Here is a 17,471-nt window from a genome sequence, read left to right as displayed (position 1 = left end):
CTAAAATTAGGAGTGATAGATGACACCGGTACAATTATTTTGATGATGTGGGATAGGGATGCAGCAAAAATGATCGGAAAGTCAGCAAATGATTTAAAAAATGCTGTATCTGAGGTATACTACAAACTCTCTAAACAAAATAAGACCACCAACATCTAAAAAATTATCATTATTACCTAACTTATGTATAGTAGAATAGGGATGATAGCATGTTTACAAAATAGTCAACTGCATGATCTTTCAAATGTTTAAAGAGATTTAAGCTTTTACATATCAATTTTAAGTTATATGAACCGGTGATTGGCAATTAAAAATATTTTTGTTTACTCAAATTCCAAAAGAAAAATATTGTAAAGCCTTTAATCGGCTCTTAAGTTATTTAGCTTTAACTTAAGTGACAAATTTGTTATCAGACACCCTCTTTAGTAAAGTATAGAACCAGTCTAATGTGTAATATTCATCTTTTTTTTTCTTACACCATTCATGATGAATTGTTTAATTCAATGTTTAAAGTATCTATCTATTTTTATAATCTCGGATGGCCAGCGTTAATTTCATGCCACTGAAGGCTTCATTATTTTATCTAGGCAAGCCATAATCAAAGACATGCTTTAATGTGGAAGTTAAATTGCAGCAGAAACACTTATGCTTTCATTTTAGAGTTCCCCTCTTCTACTTTAGTCTTTTTATATTAGTAGCTTGCTTTAATGTATTGTTCCTGGTATTTGGATTATGCTTACTAACACACTTATTATGACAATTGAAGCATCATCTTTGTAACAGCTTCAACCATTCTGATATTTCTTTTTTTAGACTTAAATGTTGCGATGACTCTTCAATACCAATAGAGATAGAAAATCTTATTGAAAAAAGATACATGTTTAAAGTGGATGTTCGAGAAAGTCTAACCGTGAGAATCAAGATGAAGTCTTTAAAGTTCTTACGTTCTTGATGACGAGGATATTATAGAAAAATACATTCCTTCTCCACGTGCGAGACATTCAAAGTATGTTTATCTACTCAAATATTTCTCAAGTTTGCTATTTGTGATTGAAGTAAATTTTAATTATGATGCACATTTTTTATAGATCCGTCCATTTCAATCAAAACCAAGTCGGTCATGAAGATAACGAAATCACGGTGAATTTGCAACTAATCATTAACTTCTTTAGATTATTTATTCTTCTAATTAAATGAATTGCAGCTTTTAAATAATAAAACAAATAGATACCATAGATTCAATATTGATTTTCACCTTTGCATTTTTAATATGTAGGATTCTACTGAAGATGCTGAGTTGATCGACGTCGCAAGTACACCTGTCAAGATAGCTATCACTGGTGCCGCGACAGTGGTTGAAGAAGATCCAGTTGCACAGTTGTCTGGAAACAAGATCAAAAGAGTATTTAAGAAGAAGAAGATAGCATAATGTGCTAGCATATGTAACCCTTGGAGAAACTAAAAATTGCTTGCTTATTTAGTTTGGTAGTTTCATGAGTACTTATGAACATGTTTGAATTATTTCATGTTTTTTCTGGTATTGAAATTCTGCTTTTTAGATAGTTTGATATTTTCCTTAGTTATCAATGTGATGTCTGAAATGTTCTGAAAATGTGTTGAAATTTGCAGTTTTTTTTATGAAGTTTAGTGTGCTGAAATATGGAGTTATTTGTGGTGAAAGTTTAGATTTTCTGACAATTTTCCCGACAATTTAGTGTTCACCTTAAACTTTGGTACGATGTCCACGGACGATGTACTTTTTAAATTGTAACATTATCATGATAGTTAAAGTTTTATTTCATTCTTCTTTCATCACCAGCTGTTCAGTAGCAAAAGAAGATATTTTTCAGCACTAAAGCAGCCTCACACCAGCATTTGAGTGCCATTCTGCAGTAGGCAAAACAGAATTTTCAACCTGCAAAAACTCCAGTTTTAAGGGAAAAGTATAATTTCCATTAAAAAAAATAAAAAAATCATACCTTCTTTATAGTAGATGAATCAGTTGCCTCATCATCAAATAATGGATGAAAAATCATTATATACATAAAAAGTTTAATTGAAAAAAATTGCCAATTATAAAGAAAAGCAAAAATGAAAGTAAATGGACGTATAGTCACTTTCCTAATTTTATACGGTCAAAAATCAACCAACAAACCACTAAAGTCACTTTCCTAAATAGGACAAAATTCACTTTCCTAAGTTCTCTCTGAGTCCCGAAACTTCCACCGTGACCATCGAATTCAAGAACAGCTGAGCTAGCCACGACCAAGTCGGAGTTCCTCTCGCTCCCTATTCAAAGATAAATCCTTCTTCAAAGGTAAAAATTCATCTTCTTTGATCCGATTTTGCTTTAATTGCACCTACTAAGCTCTCACCGGTTTAGCAAAAATCATAACCACGAGCAACAAACTATAAGATGATGATGTTGAAGCCATTGAAGAGTGATTCGGATATGAAATCAACGAGCTCAAACTATCTTCACCGATTCGATTCCATCAGTGTAAGGCACTTCTTTTGAGTAATTTCTCCCAATATTCCATGTGAAAATTTGAAACAAATCAAAACATTTGTAACTGTTTATAAATGACATGGGTTATTTATAATTTTCTACTCTTAATAGCAAATTATTTAGAAAGGCACTAATATAATTTAACTTTTAAATTAAGAAGTTCTTTCTTTTAATAAATAGATAGAGGCAGAGCTTACAGATGATGAATTGAAAAATCGCTGCTTGCAAAAGATGGAGAGGACTTTAAAAGGTTGTGGAAAAAGTTTTAATGATTTTCCAACAATGCCAAGACCAGTTACGGTGAGCAAGACGTTGATAGTGCCAACGGACTAATTAATGAGGAATTGTGCTATAACAAACGCTCTTTGACACGAACATCAACAATTAGTGATGAAATTAACGGTGAGAACAGGTGTGTGTATGATAAAATCATGACCGGCGTGAACCAAGACGGAGGGGGTTGTTCTTTTTATATGGTCATGGTGGAGCTGAAAAACATTTATGTGGAGAACATTGTCTTCCGGCGTACGATCTAAAGGTGATATAGTGATAAATGTTGCTTCAAGTGGTATTGCGTCTCTTTTGTTACCGGAGGTCGAACCGCTCATTCGAGATTTGCGATTCCTTTAAATCCAACCGAAGATTCAACATACGCAATATAAAACAAGGTAGTCCTTTGGCAAAGTTGATTGTTAAGGCGAAGTTGGTCATACGGGATGAGGCACCAATGATGCATAGATCTTTTTTGAAGCTCTTGATCGAACTCTTAGAGATATTTTAAGATTTAAAGATCCATCAAATTTAGATCGACCATTTGGAGGTAAAACAATAGTACTTGGAGGTGACTTCGACAAATCTTGCAAGAATTACAAAAGGTACTAGGCAAGAGATTGTTAATGCAACTCTAAATTCTTCGATTTGTGGCCCCAATGTCGTGTCTTAAAGCTAACAAAGAATATGAGATTGCAAGGAAGTCTATCGGTGCGTATTTGGATGATTTAAAACGTTTTCCGATTGGATTTTGGCAATAGATGGAAAGATTGGATGTTCCATTGATGGCATTGAGAAAATAGAAATACCCGATGATCTTCTTATACATAATTGTGATGATCCGATATCCGGAATTGTAGAAAGTACATATTCGATTACTTGATACATTCCACGATATAAAATACCTTCAAGAAAGAGCAATTCTTGCTCCGACTCTTCGATGGTGGAATCGGTGAATGATTACATGGTTTCCCTCAACCATAGTCGTGATAAATCATATTTAAGTTCGGATACAATTTGCATGTCCGATAATGCATTTACATCTTTGGAGCATGTACATACACCTCGAATTCCTAAATAGTATTAAATGTTCGGTATTCCAAATCACTCCATCACTTTGAAGGTAGGTGTTCTGTCATGTTGTTAAGAAATATAGATCAATCGGCGGATTGTGTAATGGCACAAGATTGATAATCACAAGACTTGGAAATCGGGTAATTGAAGCCAAAGTATTATCGGGAAAAATGGTGGAGACAAAGTTTTTATCCCAAGAATGACACTTACTCCATCCGATGCAAGAATTCCTTTTAAGTTCCAAAGAAGGCAATTTCCAGTCATTGTATCTTTTGCCATGACCATCAATAAAAGCCAAGGTCAATCATTGTGTAATGTGGGATTATTTTTGAAGAAGCCGGTGTTTACACATGGACAACCGTATGTTGCATTTTCTCGAGTAACAAATAGAAAAGGGTTGAAGATCTTATGTTATGATGAAGATGGAAAAATAACAAATGAAGCTACAAATGTAGTGTATAAAGAAGTTTTCCGTAATTTAGAGGGCGTAAATTTTCATTGAATAAGTGTCAACCGAGCAAAAGAACAAGAAGTTCAATGTACATATGCAAAATATAGTTGTGCATCCTGAAGACAAACATAAAGTTGATTGAGGTAAATATTTTTCTACATTTAATCTACTTTGTAAGAGTGTGTTACAGCTTAAACGATATTCCAGTCACTGGATGATACTGTTATTTGATAAATTATCTATCTATATTTGCAATCAACCACTTCATTTAAATTGTATAGTTGCGGAAAGATGGATTAGCAAACATCACTTCACTTTTCTGTGATTGTTGATAGGTATGACATAGTAGTTAGAATTGAGTTTTATTAGTAAAGATATAATGTCTCTATTTAAATGAAGAATTCGAAATGTTATGGTGTTGAATTTTCCTATTTATTTCAGGGCATATGATCGTGATGTGATTAAATTTACAGGACTGGATGCAAGTATTACTTTCAATGTCATGATTACCATGAAGAAAGTATTTTTTTTTTATTTCTACATAAAATGATATTGCTATGCTGACTTACATGAATTCAAATGAGTAGTTCTTGCATCAAGGATATCAATTTGGAATTACACATGCAACTGTTTCTTGCTTTTTAAATTAAAGGGTGCCAACTGTTTTTGTTCTGCTATAACGTTGATCTAAATCATTTCCGATCCTTGACAGAGTTGACATGTTCAGAGAATTCATCAACATGGATAAAGTATCAACAAAAACGGCTGGTGAAGTTATCGGACCTGGTCCGCGTTCTGTCAAGATAGTAATTGTCTTGGTTATATTGTTGAATATGGTGGATTATCCGAGAAATTCTTGACAGAAATAGCCAAAGCAGCCTTCTTATTAGAGTGTGCTTATGTAGTTATCCAGTTATCCATCTCATTTTTTGCTCTCTGAAAGTGACTAGGGTTCTTTGTAATCGGTTCTATTTAGGAAGGTATGGTCTGTTCACACATACCTTGACGTCAGATAGACATCTCCCCTATTTTGTGACTTACTGCAAATTGATTAGATGAGAACCAATAGAAGAATGGAATTATGCAAAAAAGAAACTCGGCACATGATCTTATTATTGACAACATATCACTTAATCTTAAAAAATAATTGGCCTTTTCTGTTTATACTATAAACTGTTAAAGTTTTGTTTGAGCTAAATTGCTTTTGTTGTGTTGATCAGGTCCCATATAGAGAAGGTGAATCCATTGCTGTGATTGCTGATGGTGAAGATGCCAATGGGGAAGCCTAACAAGCACGATTGTGATCCATACCATGCTAACAAAGGTTTTGGTGACTTCGCTAACTCCAAAATCGTAAGCTTTTAATTCCTAATTATTTGAAGAAAAATTTCACCTATTACAGATCACTTTTGCTTACTAATGTAGCTACAAATGTTTCATATTTCAGGTGACTTGAAGCCTGGAGCAGAGTTCAAGATTACTAGAGTCGTTGATAAAGAAATGGTTAATAATGAAGTTGAAGCAACTATATATACCATGGGAAAATGTTATTATGTGATAAGACTGATCCGAGAATATTATATCCGCAATATGTCACATATAGATCCTATACATCTATTTCTTATCTCTCCTTTCTATTTTTTCTTTTGAATAATTTGCGCATTTTAGTATGTGATAAGACTAATCTGAGAATATTATATCCGCAATATGTCACATACGGTTCATATACATCTATTTCTTATCTCTCTCCTCTCTATTTTTTCTTTTGAGCAATCCGCGCATCGCGCGGGTACGTATACTAGTATTATTAAAAAGAGGATAGTTTACAATAGAATTGTGACAAGTGACAGCATAGGACAATGCCATGTGTCAGTTTTAGGACAAAAATTAGTTAATTAGTTAATTTTTGAATTTAAATATAAATCTACTGATTTACAATTAAAACATACAAAATTATATCTTCATAATATGCACAATGGAGTCCTAAAATAGTGCAGCCACAATTCAAGGCATGTTTAGGACTTTTTTTTTTTTTTGAAAGTTATCAGATTTTTTATATTTTAATCTACCAAAAGTTTTGAAAAAAGAAATCTATATCTATATATTATTAAAAAGAGGATAGTTTACAATAGAATTGTGACAAGTGACAGCATAGGAATTATTATTATTATTATTATATTATTATTAAAAAGAGGATAGTTTACAATAGAATTGTGATTATGATGTTTTCTTCTTGGTAGTTATCTTTTAAACTTTTACATTTGACTCGAGAGATATTACTTCGGTTACTATCTTTATTGATTTATCATCACGTTTATTAGCCTTCAAAACGTAATAAAGATGGGGATATTATTTGCTGCTAGAACTCCCTTCGAATATCGCTTTCCCAGAAGTTCCTCCATTTTTGGAATGAAGTAGTAGCAGTTACATATACCATAGGAAATTGTTAATTTGTAATAAGACTGACCAGAAAAATAAAAATATAAGATCTACAATATGTGTCACATGTGGTTCAATCCGCGCATCGCGCTTCAGCGTAGGATAATGACACGTGGTAGTTTTAGGACAAAAAATAGTTAATTAGTTAAACATTAGTTATTGTCTTTTAATCTATATTTAACTTTAAATCTAAAAAAAATCTATAAGTAGTTATTATTTTTAAATTAAAATTAAAAAATAATTAACTAAAGAAATCTGAATTTGGGTGTTTTTTTTTTTTTTTTTTTTTTTTTTTTTTTTTCGATTTTACCCTAAAAAAACTAAACAATTAGTTTTAAGTAGTGGTCAAGAATACCATGTTTCTGCATATCCTTCAAATTTATAACTACAACTTCCGTGACATAACCAGTTTAAAAATTTGCATGCTTTTAACATTCAGTTTTTACTACAACCAACCCAAGCCTCACCCACGTTCCCCATTTCCCATTTCCACCTCTAACTCAACTATTTATATTTTTCATACACTAATGCTGTAACGTCATTATTTAATTCGGAGACAGATTTAATATTGTCTTCAAGTTCATATTTGTATTCAGTTTCAACTACAATGTCGTACATAAATGTGAGTATGATGATGCTGGAATTGAGGGAGGTTTAGGCAAAGTTTCGAACGAAATGACTATATTTTGTATGGTTGTTGTGGGCATCAAAGGAGTCTAAGATGATTGATGCAGAATTATGAGGAGTATTATGAAAATTGTCACTGTAAGCCAAAGATAGGTATTTATCATTTGTTAGTTTATATAAAAGTATGAGTTTTCCGCTAAATTTATAAAAAGAATATGCACGTTGATAAGAGAATTTGTTTCCTAAGCATTATGTATGTCTAAATCTTCCTTGCCGGGGAGAAGGCGAGAACTGAGAATTTTTTTTTTTTTTTTTTTTTTTTTTTTTGGTGGGTGGAGGGGTGTTGTGGTGGCCTTTAAATCTATGAGTACTATTGTTTTGTCATGCATTCTTTTAATCTCTTCTGCATGGAATTTATTTGTTTGTAATTGTTCCAACTTCCAAGTGAGGTTTTAGTGAGAGATTAAGTGATGCCCATGGAGTATCTTAAAAGGACAACTTGGAAAGACATTGTTCTATAAAAGTAAATTGCATCTTAAGTAAGCTGATATACATTTTTTAAAACGCAATAATCAATGGATTTAAAGTAGTAATCTTTATGCTTCTAAATTTTTATCATTATGTTTTTTCTTGAACTATATATTTTAACATGTTATTGTGCACTATTATTTCACTATTTTTCATTTTATGTTGGTAGTATTACTAGCTGGTTTCAATGTTTGACGGCATCTCTACCGGGAGTATTGTTTGAAGCTTTAATGGTAAGAGCATTCCCATAATACAATATTTATTAGGTTACTTAATACAAAAAAAAATTGAATAGAATTTGAAGGTTCGTTCCCGTTATTACATTTCTATTTCAATATTTTATATGAATCAAAGTTTGTTTAATTTTTTTTTTTTTTTTTTAATGTTTAGCAGTTTAACTTTTTTTTTTTTTCGAAATAAATGGTGTTCTTTCATCTAAAATTGTCTTAAAATTTAATACATGTTCTGGTTTGGATATCCAATGGAGCTTTCATGCATACATATTTGTTTAGTTGTCATATACGTTCTAATATAATGCTAAATGTCTTAAAATGAATATTAGGTTGAGGATTCTGCATGCAGTTAATTCGTGAGAATAATTATGCTATATAGCTTGCGTTTTTTTATTAATTAAACCTCTGTATTCTTAGTCATGTATGCTGATGCTAAGATTTTTTTTCATTGCAAGCTTCGGGAAATTTGAATGTGAATGGTTTTCTTAAATAATTAATAATGAATAAATGAGATAGTCAATGGGACTGTCTAAATCAATGGGGCCTAGACTTTATTTAAGGAACTAATAAATTTGATTCTCTCTGCTAGACATATTTTCTTTGGTTCATATAAAAATGTTGTGTGTTAAATTTTTAGCGTTCCTTTACCCTGTGAGTGAAAATCGACATTGTGCAAATGTTTGGTTGGTGTTCTTGTGTCGTTTTAACACATGTTTTACTAACTCAAATTTTTTAGTCTATGTTGAAAATCTTTATTTTCCATTTTTTTTAACATTCAACTCTTGAGTACATTTAGTCCTAATCATGTATTTTGTTACATATCTAAATTAAGGCTAATGATATTCTAAATCGCAAAAAGCTTTTGTATCAGAAATATTGTTTTGAATTGCTTAGCATGATGTGAATAACATGACCATCATTTGTGTTGTTATTTAAAATAATACATTAGAAAATTAATATGGCATTTGGCAAGTGGATATAACAATTAAATTTAATATGCTCAAATGAGCAACATCATATTTTGATGTGGTTAATTTGTTTTTTAATACTATTCGCACAACGTGCGGGTCATTACACTAACATTGAGGAGCTGAAATAAAATTTGAATCTAATGTGATGTGTGAACATATTCACAGGAAGTTGAGTTTTTGTGGTTGTCTGGTACGTGGAATCAATTGTCAATAGCCACTTTGGGATATTTATGTATTTACTTGTGTAGTCAATTTCTTTCAATAATTGTTCTTTTTATTTCTTCTACTGGATCTTTTAGCAATAAAAAATTGTATGTACTATTTTGCTTTGCAACTAGAAGATTGAGATATTATTTGCTTTCAGAAATTCCTTTGAAACCAAGACAACAAACAATATTACTTCCCAGAGATTCCTTCATTTTTGGAGTAACATCCACAATAATCATCAGGTTTGTGATACATCCTCTTATTGTGATATTAGCTCCTGAGTATAAAAGACCGTATAATATGTGAAGAAGCAGTGGCAGATACATATACTATAGGAAAATGTTTGTCTGTAATAAGACTGATCCAAAAAAAAAAAGAGAATATAAGATTTATAATATGCCACACATGGTTTAGACACGTCTATTTCTATTATCTCTCCTCTTTTTTTTTTTTTTTTTTTTGAAACGATCCGCGCATCGCGCGGGTACGTACACTAGTAGAAAAGTAATACAAGGTCTTACTCAGTCACTAGGTCAGTGAGCCTCAATAGGTAACAGTGCGAGGCTTATTCACAGCATCTCTTAAATGAAGCTTAACATCATGTTCTTAAGCATCCTACTTATCCTCTAGGCAACCAACTCCTTGTCTCTAATAGCTCAATAGAACGAAGCGTATCGTAATTCAATAAAGAGCTAATGGTCAAAAACACACCTGAATTATCACTTTCTCATGAATTTCACACAGTACAATTTTTGAGGAAAAAAAGCAAAGCTCAAATACCTATGCTTGGCACAAAAATCCAAGAAAACTCAACTAGTAACGCTTTTGTGGAAGGCATACAAAACGGAAAGATGTCTTCTTTCATCAACAGTTTCTTCTTTAAGAATTTGTCAGTTACCCACAATTCTTCTTCCTTATAATCTGCCATTTCTTAAAAGTTGTAGTACTAATTCACAACTTTTCGAGCACGGCTTTTTTACAAGTTTCTCCACTGGAGCCCAAAAGAATGGAACATATTGCACCAAGGCTACTTTATCTGAATTGGGTAACAAGAAAGTATACTCAAAGATTGGTGCTGACTCAACTGGAAGTATTCCCTCCACTGAACTACTTCAAGTAGTTGAAGCTGCTGCCAAAACTGGTGCTCAGGTTTGGCACCCTTCTTAATTAGTTTCTTTCTTTCTGGTTTTATTTCTATGTTCTGCTTTAAGATTTGAATTTTGAGTTCGTGTTTACAAGTTGCAATTTTTTTCCTGGGGCATTGGATGATTTATTGAAGAGATAATGGTAAAAAAAAAAAAACACACCTAAACTATCATTTTTTTGCGAGTTTCACGCCCCAACTATTAGTTGTCCACTTTTTCTTCTTTGAACTATCACCATCTATGTATTAAAACACACCTAAGTGATAGTTCAGGTAGAAAAAGGGTACAATTGGCCTAATCAGCTTTGAGATGTATTTTAATTGGTAAATGGTGATAGTTCAGGTAGGAAAGGGAATAACTGATAGTTGTTGTAATTTCAAGAATACAGATTTTTTTGTACGACCCTTTGACGTTGCATGATATTTTTCTTTGGTCCCTTTATTATGAAAATTGGCACATAACACCTTTGATATTACTCCCTCCGTCCCATATTAGTTGTCACATTTTTCTTTTACACACCTCTTAATAAATCATAAATAAAAGTGTGTATGTTTACTATCTTACCATATGTTTACTACCTTACCATCTCTCTCCAATAATTTACAGTCTAATCGATATTTGTTATTTTCATGAACAATAATTAAGTTTATCTAAATTTTATAAAATGACAAGTATTTTGAGATAAATATTTTTATAACATTGATAACTAATATGGGACGGAAGGAGTACAATTGTGACAAAAAAGAAATCCAAATAGTAAGGATGGCTGTGGGCATAACAACAACATGTCAATGTGATCCTACAAGTGGGCATAATATGGGTAAGATCGGAATTCGCATTTTTTGGATTCTTGATTTGGATTTTCTAATTAAGGTTCAACTTTGAATTTAATTTTTGAAAAAAGTTAAATTTCAGATTTGGGATTTTGAATTTCGAATATCCAAAAATATGAAATTTTTATATATTATTTTTTGCCCTATTCATTAGACATTAACCCAATACTATATATGTTCAACATCCTATTAAATCAATTAATATATCTATTAATACGTTCAACCTTATCAAAGTTTAATACCTTATTGTGTATCATCTTTATAAGTTTTTGTTGAGTACCATTATCATCAATGCTGATATTTGGCATATTTATTTATGTTTTAGTATCATTTATTTTTCATTTTTAATGCCTTTGAGTGGTTTGAATGTAAAAAAGAATACCCAAAATGATTTAATTATTGCTTTTAATGTTTAGGAAAACAACCGTTGCGGGCTTATCACTTGCATGCTTTTTTCTGGCATAAAAACTAGAGGTTAGTTGGTCATGCGAAATTTTTAGATCAAATAAAAGCGCCTCCTAATCTTGTTTTTAGCATTTGCTCGATCTGATAGGCAAGAGACATCAATGCAATTGGAAAAGCCTTAAGTCAGTTTCAAGTGATCGAAGCTATGAAGAGTTTTTCAACTTTTCTCTTTTTCTTATTTTGTTGATTCTCTCTTGTTTACTTTGGGTCTTTTTAAGTAGAAGATTGTTGGCTAATTATTTTATTTAGGGTTTTGATGAAATTGAATGTTGGATGATTTGGTTGATTATTTCTTGATCAGGTGAGATTAAGAATTAGTTGATAGCTCACTTTGTTAATTGAAAAAAGTCATTGTTTATTTTTTTAATCATATGTAACTTCTACTCATTCATCCTATTATCATTATTTGTTTTTGTTCTTTATTTTATTTCAATTACCTAGAAATTAATAATATAATAATAATCATTATTCACAAATCACAAGCGTTCAACTTAATTATATTTACTTAGTAATATAAATCACTTATTAATAGTCTTGAGCTTTCTGATATATATATATCAATCCCAGGCAATTCAAATTATATTTGTAGTGACCCCTAATCGTTTTTTAGACTTGAATTAAAGCATGATCATTGAAATATTACCCGCTAAAACAAAGTTCGAGACTCACTACTTAAAGAACCATCTGTTTTCAGTGTTATATATATTAGTATCATAGACCAAAGATGTCCATCTCGTTGTCATTTGGATTTTTTTTCTCTTACAATATCAAAATTATGTATTCAATATTTCAATTCTTATATAAAGTTTGGCGCCAGTATTCCCAATACTTTCATCAACACTTTTTAAATATATAAGATATATTCTTCTTGTCTAAATTAAATTCATCTTTGCACGTTACCTCATATTTTCTTGGAAATATGGAATATAATAACACCACATCATAGCCATGCACTAACTAGATAGTAATAGCGACTCCGCTTAAGCGAACGTGCCCTCGCAACGGCGAGACCCAACAATAATTCCTAAATCTCGCTCCTGCGGGCCTCCTTCCGCAGGGGCGGACAAAGGCTCGCAGGGGCCAATACACCAGAACCAGCAAAATTTAGTTTTTGACTCACACACCCCAAAATCGCAAAGACTCCCGGAACCTCCCCTATACAAACCAAATATGCAGACACATCTAAAAATGCGCTACGAACTCACTCGCACACTCAGAATTCCAAAAAAGAGGTCTCGTTGACCAAGTCAACCCCGAATGGCCAAAAACCAACTTTCCAATCAAAAGACCAAAATGCCCCCAAGACCCTCGGGAACTGAACCAAATACTCAACCAGCCTATATTCGACGTTCCAGAGCTAATGGAACCGACGAAATTCCCAAAATGACACCATTACCCCCGATGATGCCTAAAGTCAACCAAACACTTAAGGATTCTTTTAACCTTAGCAAATTTTTCAACTTAAGAGATTTCAACTACCTCGGGAATTGTGCCAACTACTCCCACCACCTAGCAATCCAAAACAAGCAAAGGGACGGGTTCGCAAGGGCAAAATAGGCAAAAACAATAAAACAACCAAAACAACCTAACGGGTCGTTACAGAAGATTTTATTTTTACCAAATATTGTGTATCTAGCAATTTTTCTTTAATTAATTGTTTGCCAGCGTCGTTTTTATGAAATTTTGGTAGACAAATTAGGAACTACTTTTATTAGAAAATTACCGATAGTTCTAGTAACATAGCTTAAGGGATGACTCTACAATGTTGAACTATTGGTCTTTGTTATGCTGCATATATATTAGTTACTACTAATATAATTATTCTTTTTACGGGCGGCTTCTTGAGGCTAGCTAATGCATATGGTTAAAGAAGGTAACATATTTTAAATGGTTAACATATCTACATAATTGGCGCTTTAGAACAGGTGCAAATGTTTTTTCAAAAGTTGAACCGAAAGTATCTAATACAAACACTTTATCATATGTTCAAGTGCTCAATTGGAACAAGTTGCAGTCAAGTATCTAAACAAAATTTACTGTCAAAATTAAAGATTATCCATGCATTAAGCCTTTATTTTGCGTTCTCCTTCGCTTCTTGTTTCTCCTATGCATCATCAAATACTGTATTAGTTAGGAGAGCACTTATTTCTTTTATTACAAAAAAAAAAAAAAAAAAGTAAGAAAAGGCACTTGATAGTCAATATAAGAAAGTATAGAAATAGCAACAAAAAATTTAATATTTGGCAACAGCTTAGTTTTATTGTTGGCAAGTGAACTTTTTTGTTGCCAAAGAATTTAATTTTGTTGCCATAGTATTGATTATTATTAAAAAAAAAAGGTTGTTGCACGTTGTTGCTATAACAGCCGTCGGGAAAAGTCAATAAAAAAAAATGTTGCCAAAAGTATTTTTTCAACAATAATCAATCTATGGCAACAAAAAAAAAATTTGTTGCCAAATATATTTTTTTTTGTAGTGAGTCGACCTTGCTAAAATTTGGACTAGTTAGGAAAGCACTTATTTCCTTTTCTTTCTTCAAGTCAGAACGTTAAGGACGGAATTGAAATGGATAAAATATTGAGGGACCAAATATAACTTTCCAAAACATTATGTACCAAATATGCACAATTTACTCAATCCATAATTACACTCCAACAATCCAACTGAGCAGCAGAAGAAGCAAGAAAATGGCGGTCTTCTCTTTGATCCCCAGTTGCCTTGCCAACAGCTCTTCCTTTAAGTTATTTGCAACACCAACAAAGGTATCACCCAAATAAAAGAACAAAAAATGCACTCTCTTTACAATATTTTCAGTATTGTATATCTAGTTCTTTTTTTTGGTAGTGTTGGGGGGTATATAAGCAGCTTTGATTGTTTACAGAAATTTGCTCAAAAGGAGAATAAATTACCATGTGATTTGAAGTTACTGAATAGCTTGGCTTCAACTTTAATGACTGCCCTTATAGCCCTCTCTCCCATTGTCAATCCCCGAGGTAAAAAATTGAAATTTTATTTTTTCATTTATATGATTCTTGATTGAGTTAAAAGGTCAAAAACACATCTAAACTATCACCTTTTCGCGAGTTTCACACATTAACTGATTAAATATCCATTGTTCTATTTGTCTACCTAAACTATCACTCATTTTGTTTTAAAACATGCCTCCACGTGCTTATTGTCAATTGATTTTAAATATTTTGCCAACCAACCTCGATGTTTTAATACAAAAGGACTGATTGTTGAGTTCAGAAACTCACGAAAAAGTGATAGTCTAGGCGTGTTTTTGACCATTAACTCTTCTTGATTCCGTTACAAGATATTGCTAATTTGTGTCCCACTAATTTGTTGCTTATCTTCTAGTCTACTCACAAGCTCTGCTTCTATTATTTGTTTTTCCCATTCTGTTTAACTTTTCTTTTGAATTCCTGTCCAACCTACAGTGTTAAAAGGTAAGAAGATAAGTTTCAGAAAACAAATAATTTTAAAAAACTAGAAAAAGGATAAACATTTTAATATCTCGTCGTTTGCATGATTTTGGCCATTGGACCCGGATATTAACTTTAGTTGCTTCATGATCACACAATATACATGCTTTCTTTCGTTCCATGCTCGTTAATCTACCATTTATATTCACATGTTGTTTAAATTTTTAAGACTTTTACTTGTTTCTTCCATCATATTTTTGTTAGGGTTTGCCTTAAATTTCCTACTTTATATGAATTCTACAATAGTTGTATTTTAGTTCGAAAAGGTTTCTTGGTGGAAAAAGTTTTCTTCGTGAAAAAATATTCTATCATATCTATCCCTTTCTTGGAAGTGAAGTTTTGAACATCTATAAATAAAATATTATTTCTTCTCATTCAACAACACAGTAACATCCACAATGTAATCGTTTAGAGAGTTTTGTTTAGGGGGAGATTTTTCTCTCAATAGTTTTTATGTTTTTATATTATTTTTCATATATAGATCAATTGATCAAACCGTATTAGAATATTATGCGTCTTTTAGTATTTTTTAATTGTTATATCATTTATCGTCTTCAAGGTTTGCAATTATTCGCTTCCGCATGTCGCCCTGATTTTTCCGATCCCAACAAGTGTTATCAAAGGAGATGGTTCAACCAATGGTTCAACGGGTAGCAGACAGGTTCAAGGCGGCTAATTCAAATCAAGCTGCAATCGATTTCACGATAATGAAGATTTTGTCCGAACTACTACATGTGGAGATGAATTTCAACCATATTTTCAACATTCATACTGCTTGCATCTTTAAAAACAAAGCAAAATATTTTTAAACTAATTTTAAACCCAAAATGTTTTTAACCTTGTTTTTAACCATGTCAAGCAGCAGTGATGAAAATTATATGAAAGAGGACCAAGATTATTTTGCCCAAAAATTCAGGCCAAGGGGAGATTTGTTAGGGTTTGCCCAAAATTTCCTACTTTATCCGGACTCTACAATAATTGTGTTTTACTTCGAAAAGATTTCTTGGTGGAAAAAGTTTTCTTTATGAAAAAGGATTCTACCATATCTATCATTTTCTTGGAAGATAAGTTTTGAACATCTATAAATAGAACATTATTTCTTCTCATTCAACAACACAGTAGCATCCACAATGTAGTTGTTTAGAGAGTTTTGTTTAAGGGAAGATTTTTCTCTCAATAGTGTTACTCCCTCCGTTTCAATTTATGTGAACCCATTTGACTGAGCACGGAGTTTAAGAAAGAAGAGAAGACTTTTAAACTTGTGGTCCTAAATGAATCACATATATTTTGTGTGGCTGTAAATCATTGCATAAAGGTAAAATGTTTCCAAATATAGAAAGAGGTCATTCTTTTTGACACGGACTAATAAGGAAATAGGTTCACATAAATTGAAACAGAGGGAGTATGTTTTTATATTATTAGCTTCCGCATGTCGCCCTGATTTTTTTCGATCCCAACAATTTTTACTCATTTTCTTTTCTTTTTTCCCCTCTTTGTAAGTCATCTAGATTATATTTTTCAAGTATATAAAACTTATGCTTTTTGCAAATATATCTTTTATCTATGAGATATAATATATACAGATATTCATACATTTCGTTTCTGTTTCAATGTCTAATAATAGAATTTTTTAACTTTTATAACTGGAAAAAACCCCATGTGATCCATTAGTTGTTGCCAATAATTTGGCTTCACTAAAACATGATTTGCAGAAATTATAAAGGTTATTTGTCTTTCCGAGTGAGGCTTTACTCACACAAACATGTAGAAGATGAAGGAAGAGTACCCACCCAATGAAACATGAAATAATTTTAGGGATATTCAAATTGTATGTTTCCAGTTTTACCCCCATGAGTAATTTTAAAAATGACTCTTTTATGGTTTTCAAAGGGTGCAAATCATTAAATAAAAATGATAAGGTGGAAATTGAAAAAAACTTGCTTACGATAGGGATGCAAAATGCAAACAAATAAGATTTGGTAGATCTAAATGTATATAATCCAATTCTTTATTTTGCATAGCTACGTTTCAATTTATATTTCGAGCATGTTTATAAGTTGTTATAATTAATATATTATTTATGACTTGTTAGAGTGGTCTGGATTAAGATCGAGAGAATCCAGACGTGTTCTAAAACAAGTTTAAAACTTGGAAATTATTGTTGAGTGAAGCGCAAGATAATCCAATTGGAAAATAGTTTAGACATACTTTAATAAATCAAAAAGAAACATTTCAT

At 31.8% G+C, this 17,471-nt stretch overlaps 2 long non-coding RNA genes across 3 annotated transcripts; both read left to right on the top strand.

Moving 5' to 3' along the window:
- Positions 1–1,096: 1,096 nt before the first annotated feature.
- On the top strand, positions 1,097–1,612 carry LOC132048127 (uncharacterized). The gene is made up of 2 exons (XR_009412909.1): positions 1,097–1,140; positions 1,277–1,612. It is a non-coding gene; the product is annotated as an uncharacterized LOC132048127 (long non-coding RNA).
- Positions 1,613–4,008: 2,396 nt separating this feature from the next.
- On the top strand, positions 4,009–5,805 carry LOC132048126 (uncharacterized). 2 transcript variants are annotated; one of them, XR_009412907.1, is made up of 4 exons: positions 4,009–4,447; positions 5,017–5,284; positions 5,525–5,657; positions 5,752–5,805. It is a non-coding gene; the product is annotated as an uncharacterized LOC132048126 (long non-coding RNA). The 2 variants fall into 2 exon arrangements; XR_009412908.1 differs by lacking the exon at positions 4,009–4,447 and adding an exon at positions 4,561–4,639.
- The last annotated feature ends 11,666 nt before the right edge of the window (positions 5,806–17,471 follow it).

This window comes from Lycium ferocissimum, chromosome 2, assembly GCF_029784015.1.
Source record: "Lycium ferocissimum isolate CSIRO_LF1 chromosome 2, AGI_CSIRO_Lferr_CH_V1, whole genome shotgun sequence".
NCBI classification, from domain to species: Eukaryota; Viridiplantae; Streptophyta; class Magnoliopsida; order Solanales; family Solanaceae; genus Lycium; species Lycium ferocissimum.
This window is presented reverse-complemented; position numbering and strand designations above follow the sequence as displayed.